Here is a 10,381-nt window from a genome sequence, read left to right as displayed (position 1 = left end):
GTCCACTAATCTGGAATGACATCAAGAGACATAAACATGGTCACAATTTCTGCTGTGTTGTCACGTGCTTGTACCTGGAAGCTGGGCTGAGGGCTTGAGGCACCACCCTCAGTAAATCATGTGGTGTGGGGCTTTTAAACCACAGCCTTTGGACCCATCAGTCTGTGGCACGTGAGCTAACCTGTGCAAATGGCAGATGAGGCCATGGCAGGACCCGTGACTGTGGCAAGGACAAGGTCCTTCGGAAAAGAGCAGAGCCTGGGACGAGGAGGCACAGAAAGAGAGCCTGATGCCCTGGAGACGTGTATCACACATGTGAGGAAGAGACAGCGGAAGGGGCAGAGCTAGTGCTGCCTAGGACCAGAGCGTCAGCCAGGACCCTACCTCAAAGAGTGTGGCTCACACTGACACCATGGGAGAGAAATACCATGTTAAGTAAGCTCTCAGTGTGTATCCCCAGGCATCCGATGAGACAGGGTGTGAGCATGGAATCCATTTGGGCACTTCCAGCCTACGTGGGAGTGCAGAAAGCAGAAGAAAGTTCAGGTCTGGGTTGTATGTGTGTGCCCCTCTGCCTGTGTGTGCCTGTGAGGGAGGGAACAGGGAGGAAGCAAGGGTGGTGGGCTGTTTGCATGCAGGCACCCTGGGACAGTCAGAGACAGGGATGCCTCAGAAGGCTGCTCAGAGCCCGCTGTTTTTCAGGCTCCAGAGAATAGGGCATAGCAGTCTGGTCAAAGAAGCCACATTGATCATGCCAAAATTCCTGCCCTGAATTCTTTCCTTTCTCTGGGGTCTCATCCTTGTCTGTGGAACAAGAGGGGAAAGGTTCGGTCCAGACAGGGGATAGAGAGGGAACAGGCACCTGCCTTTCCAAAGCACAAGCGTGTTGCCTGGATTTCTGCCTCCCGGGTGACCTGAGGGGCCGGGAGTAACTGTTAATCGGTCTATTTTACACACACATTTTGTGTGTATTTTACACACAAAACTGCTACCGAGTGTGCCCACGTGATCTAGGCAGCCAGCAAGTACACAGTAATGACGGCCAGGAGGAGCACTTTTGCCCCGAGACACTTGGGTGAGGAGCTCTCCTCCTCTCGGAAGGGCATCCACGGTCGCATACGTGAGCAGCCTGGTCCCAGCTCTCAGCTGTGGGCATGGGAAGAGCTTGCAGCTGACAGACCTAGGGCCAAGGGCTCCAGGATGGTTTGGTTTGGGGGTGCGGCTTGGCAGCTGGACAGGGAGCTAAGGGAAGTAGTGTGCTCCTTCCTCAGAGTATGGCTGTGTTCCCAAGACTGCTCTAGCCTAAGGCGCAAGTTTTGAGATGGACTCTGCAGCAGCTAAGTGACGGTGAGATCAGTGTGTGCTCTTCCCAACCCCCCACCCAATGGCACCCAACCCCCCTCGCCCCTCCGCCCTGCACAGAGCTTGCAGATCGGATCTGAGGTGAACACCTCTGTCCCTGAGTTTCCCCAGAAAGTTGTCTCACCTGTGTGGACTCCTGAGCACAGGTTGTTGCCCACTGACTCAGAGGCAGTTTCAAGCTTGAGGAGAATTTCAGCATCAGGGTCGGGTCCTTGCCTTTACCGCCCAACTGGCTCAGCTGAGCCACTTGCATGTCCAGCACATTCACCCTGTGGCTCAAGCAAACGGCTTCGGTGGACCCACCCGCTGCTTTGTCTTGAGCTGAGATTTGCAAATGGATCGCTGCTGCCAGAGTACCCAAAAGTCCAATGGGCGTGTCCCTGTATGGAAAGGCCTTTGGGCTCCGTTTGATTGGTTCCTGATGGGGTTTTGAGGTCAGGCTGTGGAAGTCGGGCCCACTGTCCAGCATATTACGCTTGAGTGAGGTCACAAGGCTCCCAGCACATGCGTGTCTCAGGGTCCCTGGTGATAGGCTGTGGGCTGGCAACCAATTTGGGGGGACTGCCTGAGCATTTGCAATGATTTTGCCTGTCATCTAGTGTGCTCTGGTGTCCAGGTCCTTTGCAGATCTGGGCCATGGCCAGGACCACATGGAGAGTGAGACCAGAGGAAGGCGGGAGCACGCTGGCACCACACCAGATCTTCTTCGGGATGAGCCCGAGCATTAGGGTGCTGGGGCCCTGAGACGTGCCAGTGTGGTGGGGCCGTCAGGGATGTTGCAGGCAGCAGGTGGCCCACCCAGCGAGGAGGCTGCCTTCTGCAGTGCAGAGGCAGTGGAGGCAGGAGCGGCCCTGGAGGAGGGAGAGGTGGTGGGGATCAGTGAGCACTCCAGCTGCTGGTGGAAGCCATCATTGAGGAGGTTGAAGGGGTGGCAGAGGAGGGGCAGGAGAAGGTGTCATTGCAGGAGCGGGAGGATAATCCCGAGGAGCAGGACCAGGAACATCTAAGGCCTGGAGACCTGAGTGAGCGGCCCACACTGGAGGAGTTGGAAGCATTCACAGCACTGCAGGTGGAGCTGAGGTCTGCGAATGAGAAAGACCACAGGGCCTAACTTCAGCTCAGGGGGAGTGACCATCAGAGGAGAAAGGGTCCCCTGGCCCAGAAAAGCGCCATTATCCAGGACATCCCTGGCTTCTGGGCCAAAGCAGTATTCTTACTGCTGCTTCTTGGAGGTTAGCTGCTCAGGAGGTGGAGAAGGCACAGGAGCAGAAGGAGGGGTGTGGGTCAGGGCACAGCCAGGTGAGGGGGGCCAAGGGAATTGGAGGGGAGGGGAATTTGTGTCAGAGGAAGCCACAGGCTCCAACGATACAGCGCATGCAAAGCCTGGGCATGGCTACACCTGTATGGATGTCAGCAAACGGCTTTGTGTGACTCCTTTTGGCTCACATCTGAACAGAAGCTGTACCCTGGGGCAGGAAATGTATGTACCCAGTGACCAGAGGCCGTGTGCCAAAGTAGCATTCCCCGAGAGCTGTTGTTGAAATTGTGGATTATCCAGGAAAGTAGCACAGATGTCGGGAGTCCCACAACCCTTCCCAGTCAGTTTGAGCCACTGTGGTTGCTCCCTCTAGTGCACTGTGAAAGCAGGTGGTTGTCCACATGCCAGGTGGAGGTGGAAGGGGCGAGGACAGGAGTCTCAAGTGCCCAGTCACCGCTGGAGGCATTGGAGGCGTTGAGAGCCTACAGGTGGAGTTGAGCTCCTCCAATGATAAAGACCCAAAAGCCTATTTTCGGGTCCAGAGGAAGGACCATCAGAGGAGAAAGTGTCCTTTGAATCAGAGAAGTGCCATCATCTAGGGCTTCCCTGGCATCTGGGCCAAATCAGGAGGAGGAGAAGTAACAGGAGCAGGAGGGGTGTGGGTGAGGGTACAAGTTGGGTGAGGGGGACCACGGGAATCGGGAGGGCAAGGGGATTGGGGGAGGGGGGAGTTGTGATCTCCACAGGCACAGTGCCAGCTGAGCCTGGGGATCTCTATTCCTGCCTGTGTCTGAGCAAATGACTATGGGAGGCTCGTTTTGGCTTGCATCTGAATAGTCACCACAAACTTTGGTGGGGAATGTATGTCATCAGTGACCAGAGTCAGTGTGCCAGATGACTCCAGTACATCCATGCCACCCCTTGTGAAGACAGGGAGCAGCTCTGAGACCCAGGGTGCTCTTGCTAAATGTGCAGACACATGCACTTGCCCACGGAGAAAGCATGCCGCAGGGACTGCAGATCCTGAAGTTTTAAGCAATTGCCATGTCCCTACCCAGGACAGCCATGCCAGGCATACATCAGGAGCGGTCCAAAACAGATCCTCCCTTGGGGGATGCGCACAAGGGTCCCAGAGGCCCATGGAGGACCCAGAGGGATGAGCATCTCTGAAAGTATGGCAGGAGTTGAGGCTGTCGGCCTGGCGGCTGGACAAGCAGGAGTACCCAGAGCCCTTGCCACAGATGCCTGTTCCGGTGTGCTTGCCCTGCCCGAGTCTAACCCTGTTATTCAAGACTTTTCCTTGCCCGGCATGTGGCAAGACTGGCTCCTTGACCAATGTCAGATTATGAACCCCTGACAGATGCCCATCATGATGAGTGACCAAGATGAAGACGTGCTGAGCTACACGATGGACTTGAAGGGCAGGGAGGGAGCCTTGAGGGCAGGTGGGTGGGGTAGCTGGGCAGGCACGCTGGGTGGGGGCATCCTATTACCCGGGTGCGTGCGTTCAGTGCAAGCAATTGGAAAGGAAAACGGGAAGATGTTCCTGGCCGGCAAGCTGAGGACCCGAGGAGCTTGCACTTTCACCTTTTCCACCCTCCTGGCCCTGGCAGCTGTAGGAACTAGGCCATCCCCAGTCCCGCTGCAAGCTGGTATCTTCCTTTTGGGACAACCCCGTCCTTCAGGAACAGAGTGATCATTAAGGAGTACCACCTTGGCATCCCTGGTATGACCTGGCTCCCAGGATGCTGTGGGTGGGTGGGAGAGGGAGCAGATGCTCCCCCTACCTGAATCTTCCCTGTCTCCCCTGTCCTCCTCCAGGATATAGGGCATGTACTTCCTCTCCAGTCCACTGGTTCTGTGATGATGGATGGGGAGCTCCCAGCCTCAGGCTGGACACCCGCAGCCTGAACATCTTCAACTGGTTGTTGAACCACAACTGTGCTGGATGGAACAGGATTGTGGAGGTGGGGTCTCTCTGGGCCTCCATAGAATGGGCGATTGAAGTCAGGGTACTCAGCTGCCCATGGGAAGGCTTGGGTCCCGGTCAGCCCCATGCGGACCTCCCTCGTGGGGCCAGCAGATCACTGGGGAGGGCCTGTGGGCCCATACCCTGCAGCGCTACCTCCAGCAGGAAAGTCCTGCCATGAGAGGTAAGTGACGAGGCACAGAGCTGGTGAGGGGATCAGATCATGAGGCCTGAAGGCAGATCCGTGGAGAGGCCAGGACCCTCTCCTTTCCCAAGTGGGGAAGCTCAGGCTCATGCCGCCTGGATCAGAGCCTGGCTTCAGGTCATGTGGGTAGCAGGTGACAGGCTGAGACTGGAGGCCTGGAGACGTCATGCATCCTAGTTTCATTCAGAGCAGCTCTGCTTACAGCATGTGAGACCCAGGTGATTCTCACGGAGGCATGGTGACTCAATCACCTTTGTCAGAATCATCCTTCCTTGGGTCCTGCTGCTCATGCAGAGCCTGGGTCTTCTTCAGTGTGAGCCCAAGCATTCAGGGTGTCAGGGCCCTGCAGCCTGCTGGCATGGCGCAGCCATCAGGGATATTGCAGGCAGCAGGTGGCCCACCAGGCGAGGAGGAGGCTGCCTTCGTCAGTGGGGAGGCAGTGGAGGAAGGAGCGGCCCTGGAGGATGGAGAGATGTTGGGGATCAGCGAGTGCTCCAGCTGCTGGTGGAAGACATCATGGAGGAGGTTGAAGGGGTGGCAGAGGAGGAGCAGGAGAAGGTGTCCTCGCAGAGCGGGAGGATAATCCCGAGGAGCAGGGCCAGGAACATCCAAGGACAGGAGCCTCGAGTAACCAGCCCCCACTGGAGGTGCTGTAGGCATTGGCGGCCCTATAGCTGGAGCTGAGCTTCTTGAATTAGGTCCCCAAAGCCTAGCTTTGTCTCCAGAGGAAGGAGCACCAGAGGAGAAAGCGTCCCTTGAATCAGAGAAGTGCCATCATCCAGGGCATCTTGGCTTCTGGGCCAAAGCTGCATCCTTACTGCCACTTCTGAGGACTCAGATGCTCAGGATGAGAAGAAGGAACAGGAGCAGGAGGAGGGGTGAGGGTGAGGAGGTTGAATGGTGGCAGAGGAGGAGCAGGTGAAGGTGTCCTCACAGGAGCGAGAGGAGGAGCTGGAGGAGCAGGGCCAAGAATATCCAAGGACATAAGCCTCAAGTGACCTTAAGTGACTCTCCACATATGTGTGGAGCAGGGGCTCAGTGGGGCTCGAATTGGTGGACCCACCTGAGTTTGATCCAGTGGTCAGGGTATGCAGGGACCTCCCAGCACCAGCTTGGACCTGATGGGCAGGCAGACCAGCTTCTTTGTCCCTGGGACTAAAACGGGGAGAATCTCTCGTCACTGTTCAGGGTCTTGGCTGCCCAAGAGGGACTGTTAGTTCCATGGTCCAGAGCTTCCTGTGGGATGTTACACATTTTACCTGTGTGATCCCTACTCCCTCAGGCAGAACGCTTTGGGCTACATGCTTGGAAGAATCCACTGGTATGAGTTCAGTTCAGTACAGTCTCTCAGTCATGTCCGACTCTTTGGGACCCCATGGACTGCAGCACGCCAAGCCTCCCTCTCCATCGCCAGCTTCCAGAGTTTTCTCAAGCTCATGTCCATTGAGACGGTAATGCCATCCAACCATCTCATTCTCTGTCATCCCCTTCTCCTCCTGCCTTCAATCTTTACCAGCACTAGGGTCTTTTCCAATGAGTCAGGTCTTTGCATCAAGTGGCCAAAGTGTTGGAGTTTCAGTTTCAACATCAGTCCTTCCAATTAATATTCAGGACTGATCTCCTTTAGGATGGACTGGGTGGATCTACTTGCAGTCCAAGGGACTCTCAAGAGTCTTCTCCAACACCACAGTTCAAAAGCATCAATTCTTGGGCACTCAGCCCTCTTTACAGTCCAGCTCTCACATCCATACATGACCACTGGAAAAACCACAGCTTTGACTATACGGACCTTTGTTGGCAAAGCAATGTCTCTGCTTTTTAATATGCTGTCTAGGTTGCTCATAACTTATCTTCCAAGGAGCAAGTTTCTTTGAATTTCATGGCTGCAGTCACCATCTGCAGTGATTTTGGAGCCCCCCAAAATAAAGTCTGTCACTATTTCCACTGTTTCCCCATTTAATCACCATGAAATGATGGGACCTTAGTTTTCTGATGATCTTAGTTTACTAGTTTACTGAATGTTGAGTTTCAAGCCAACTTTCTCACTCTCCTCTTTCAGTTTCGTCAAGAGGCTCTTTAGTTCTTCTTCACATTCTGCCATAAGGGTGGTGTCATATGCATATCTGAGGTTATTGATATTTCTTCCAGCAATCTTGATTCCAGGGTGTGATTCATCCAGCCTGGCATTTTGCATGATGTACTCTGCATACGATTTAAATAAACAGGGTGACAATATACAGCCTTGAGGTACTCCTTTCCCAATTTGGAACTAGTCTTTTGTTTCATGACCAGTTCTAACTGTTGCTTCCTGACTTGCATACAGATATCTCAAGAGGCAGGTCAGGTGGTCTGGTATTCCCATCTCTTTCAGAATTTTCCAGTTTATTGTGATCCACATAGTCAAAGGCTTTAGCATAGTCAGTAAAGCAGAAATAGAGGTTTTTCTGAAACTGTTGCTTTTTTTGATGATCCAGGGGATGTTGGCAATTTGATCTCTGGTTCCTCTGCCTTTTATAAAATCAGCTTGAATATCTGGAAGTTCACAGTTCATGTATTGTTGAAGCCTGGCCTGGAAAATTTTGAGCATTACTTTGCTAGCATGTGCGATGAGTGTAATTGTGTAATAGTTTGAGCATTCTTTGACATTGCCTTTCTTCGGGATTGGAATGAAAACTGTCCTTTTCCAGCCCTGTGGCCACTGCTGAGTTTTCCAAATTTGCTCGCATATTGAGTACAGTACTTTCACAGCATCATCTTTTAGGATTTCAAATAGCTCAACTGGAATTCCATCACCCCCACTAGCTTTGTTTGTAGTGATGCTTCCTACGGCCCACTTGGCTTCACATTCCAGGATGTCTGGCTCTAGGTAAGTGATCACACCATCGTGATTATCTGGGTCGTGAAGATCTTTTTTGTATAGTTTTTCTGTGTCTCCTTGCCACCTATTTTTAATGTCTTCTGCTTCTGTTAGGTCCATACCATTTCTGTTCTTTATTGAGCCCGTCTTTGCATGAAATGTTCCCTTGGTATCTCTAATTTTCTTGAAGACCTCTCTAGCCTTTCCCATTCTATTGTTTTCCTTTATTTCTTTGCACTGATCACTGAGGACAGCTTTCTTATCTCTTCTTGCTATTCTTTGGAACTCTGCATTCAAATGGGTATTTCTTTCATTTTTTTCCTTTGCTTTTCACTTCTCTTCTTTTCACAGCTATCTATAAGGCCTCCTAAGACAACCATTTTGCCTTTCTGCATTTCGTCTTCTTGGGGATGAACTTGGCAATTGCCTCCTGTACAATGTCTTGAACCTTCGTCCATAGTTCATCAGGCACTCTGTCTGTCAGATCTGGTCCCTTAAATCGATTTCTCCCGTCCACGGTATAATCAGAAGGGATTTGATTAAGGTCATACCTGCATGATCTTGTGGTTTTCCCTATGTTCTTCAATTTAAGTCTGAATTTGGCAATAAGGAGTTCATGACCCAAGCCACAGGCAGCTCCTTGTCTTGTTTTGCTGACTGTATAGAGCTTCTCCATCTTTGGCTGCAAATATATAATCAATCTGATTTCGTTGTTGATCATCTGGTGATGTCCATGTGTAGAGTCTTCTCTTGTGTTGCTGGAAGAGGGTGTTTCCTATGATATGTGTGTTCTCTTGGCAAAACCCTATTGGCCTTTGCCTTGGTTCATTCTGTATTCCAAGGCCAAATTTGCCTGTTACTCCAGATGTTTCTTGACTTCCTACTTTTGCATTCCAGTGCCCTATAATGAAAAGGATATCTTTTTGGGTGTTAGTTCTAAAAGGTCTTGTAGGTCTTCACAGAGCCATTCAACTTCAGCTTCTTCAGTACTACTGGTCAGGGAATAGACTTTGATTACCATGATATTGAATGGTTTGCCTTGGAAATGAACAGAGATCATTCCATCAATTTTGAGATTGCATCCAAGTACTGCATTTGGACTCTTTTGTTGACTATGATGGCTACTCCATTTCTTTGAAGGGAATCTTGCCCACAGTAGTAGATATAACGGTCATCTGAGTTAAATTCACCCATTCCAGTCCATTTTAGTTTGCTGATTGCTAAAATGTCTACATTCACTCTTGCCATCTTCTGTTTGACCACTTCCAATTTGCCTTGATTCATGGACCTAACATTCCAGGTTCCTATGCAATACTGCTCTTTACAGTATTCGACCATGCTTCCATCACCAGTCACATCCACAACTGGGTGTTGTTTTTGCTTTGGCTCCCTCTCTTCATTCTTTCTGGAGTTATTTCTTCACTGATCTTCGTAGCATATTGGGCACCTACCGACCTGGGGAGCTCATCTTTTAGTGTCCTATCTTTGTGCCTTTCATACTGTTCATGGGGTTCTCAAGACAAGAATACTGAAGTGGTTTGCTAGTCCCTTCTCCAGTGGCCCATGTTTTGTCAGAACTCTCCACCATGACCCATCCATCTTGGCCAGCCCTACATGGCATGGCTGATGGAGTCATTGAGTTAGACCAGCTGTGGTCCGTGTGATTAGACCACTCCTTACCTTGAACATGGGGTATCTCCTCACAACTGCCGCTCCCGACCTTGGGCGTGGGGTATCTCCTCACAGTCGCCACTCCTGATCTTGGACGTGGGCTATCTCCTCAGCTGCTCACCACTCCAGTGCCGCACAGCCACTGCTCACTGCTGATGCTGTGTGGTGGAAATAAAACTGAAAGTTCTGGGATAAACATGCCGATTATAGAACACATTTAATCCAGCTTTCTACAAAACAACAGTGACAACAATACTTCACATTTGTTTCATACTTCATTTTATATCAGGTTGCTATCTGTAGTCTTTTTGGTGCTGCCTTCTAATAACCAATTTCACTGGTTTTTCAATAAATCCTCTGGGATCCTTCTTCAGCAGTTCTGGTCTGGCCTCTGGCCCTGGAACCTACGTAGGTCCCTCAGCTCTTTGGAGCCAGATTAACCCCAGCCTCTTGGTCCCACTTTCCAGAGTTGTAACGAGTTGCTAAGAGCACTCCATCCCTCCCACACACCTGCAAGCAGACAGCTGTGTCTAGAGCTCAGCAAGTACCACAGTCTAGACCCCGGGGCTCCTGGCAAATGTGGGGCAGGACAGACAGAGGGCAGACAGACGGGTGCTCAGCAGTGTCCACTGCCAGGCCTGGGAGCCATTGTTCCTGCCAGACCTCATGTAAACCCAAAGCTTTCTGACCCTCATCCCCTCCTGGCAGGCCTTTCCATCCCTGTGTCCTCAGAGGTCTCTGCCCATGTGCTCTTTCCCCAAACTTGCCTTCTCTTTTTTTGGCCTGGGAAATCCCATGGACAGAGGAGCCTGCTGGGCCACAGTCCAAAGGTTCGCAAACAGTCTGACATGACTTAACCAGTAAATAACAACGAGTTGATGAGAAAGTGAAAGAAGGTAAAAAATAAAAATAAAAAAAAGAACACAAAGCAATAAAAAATCCTGTCACTGTCTTTAGAAGGTAATTGTAATAGAGGACCTACCATCACCCTAAGAAACTTTCAGATGAACACACAGTTGAAAATTGTACTGTGTTCCTACATCCTACCATACACATTCA

The 10,381-nt window shown here is 51.3% G+C and overlaps 1 pseudogene; it reads left to right on the top strand.

Annotated features, from left to right (window-relative positions):
• Positions 1–2,135: 2,135 nt before the first annotated feature.
• LOC122690565 lies at positions 2,136–5,111 on the top strand (annotated as a pseudogene).
• The last annotated feature ends 5,270 nt before the right edge of the window (positions 5,112–10,381 follow it).

This window comes from Cervus elaphus, chromosome X (genome assembly GCF_910594005.1).
Source record: "Cervus elaphus chromosome X, mCerEla1.1, whole genome shotgun sequence".
Lineage (NCBI taxonomy): Eukaryota > Metazoa > Chordata > Mammalia > Artiodactyla > Cervidae > Cervus > Cervus elaphus.
This window is presented reverse-complemented; position numbering and strand designations above follow the sequence as displayed.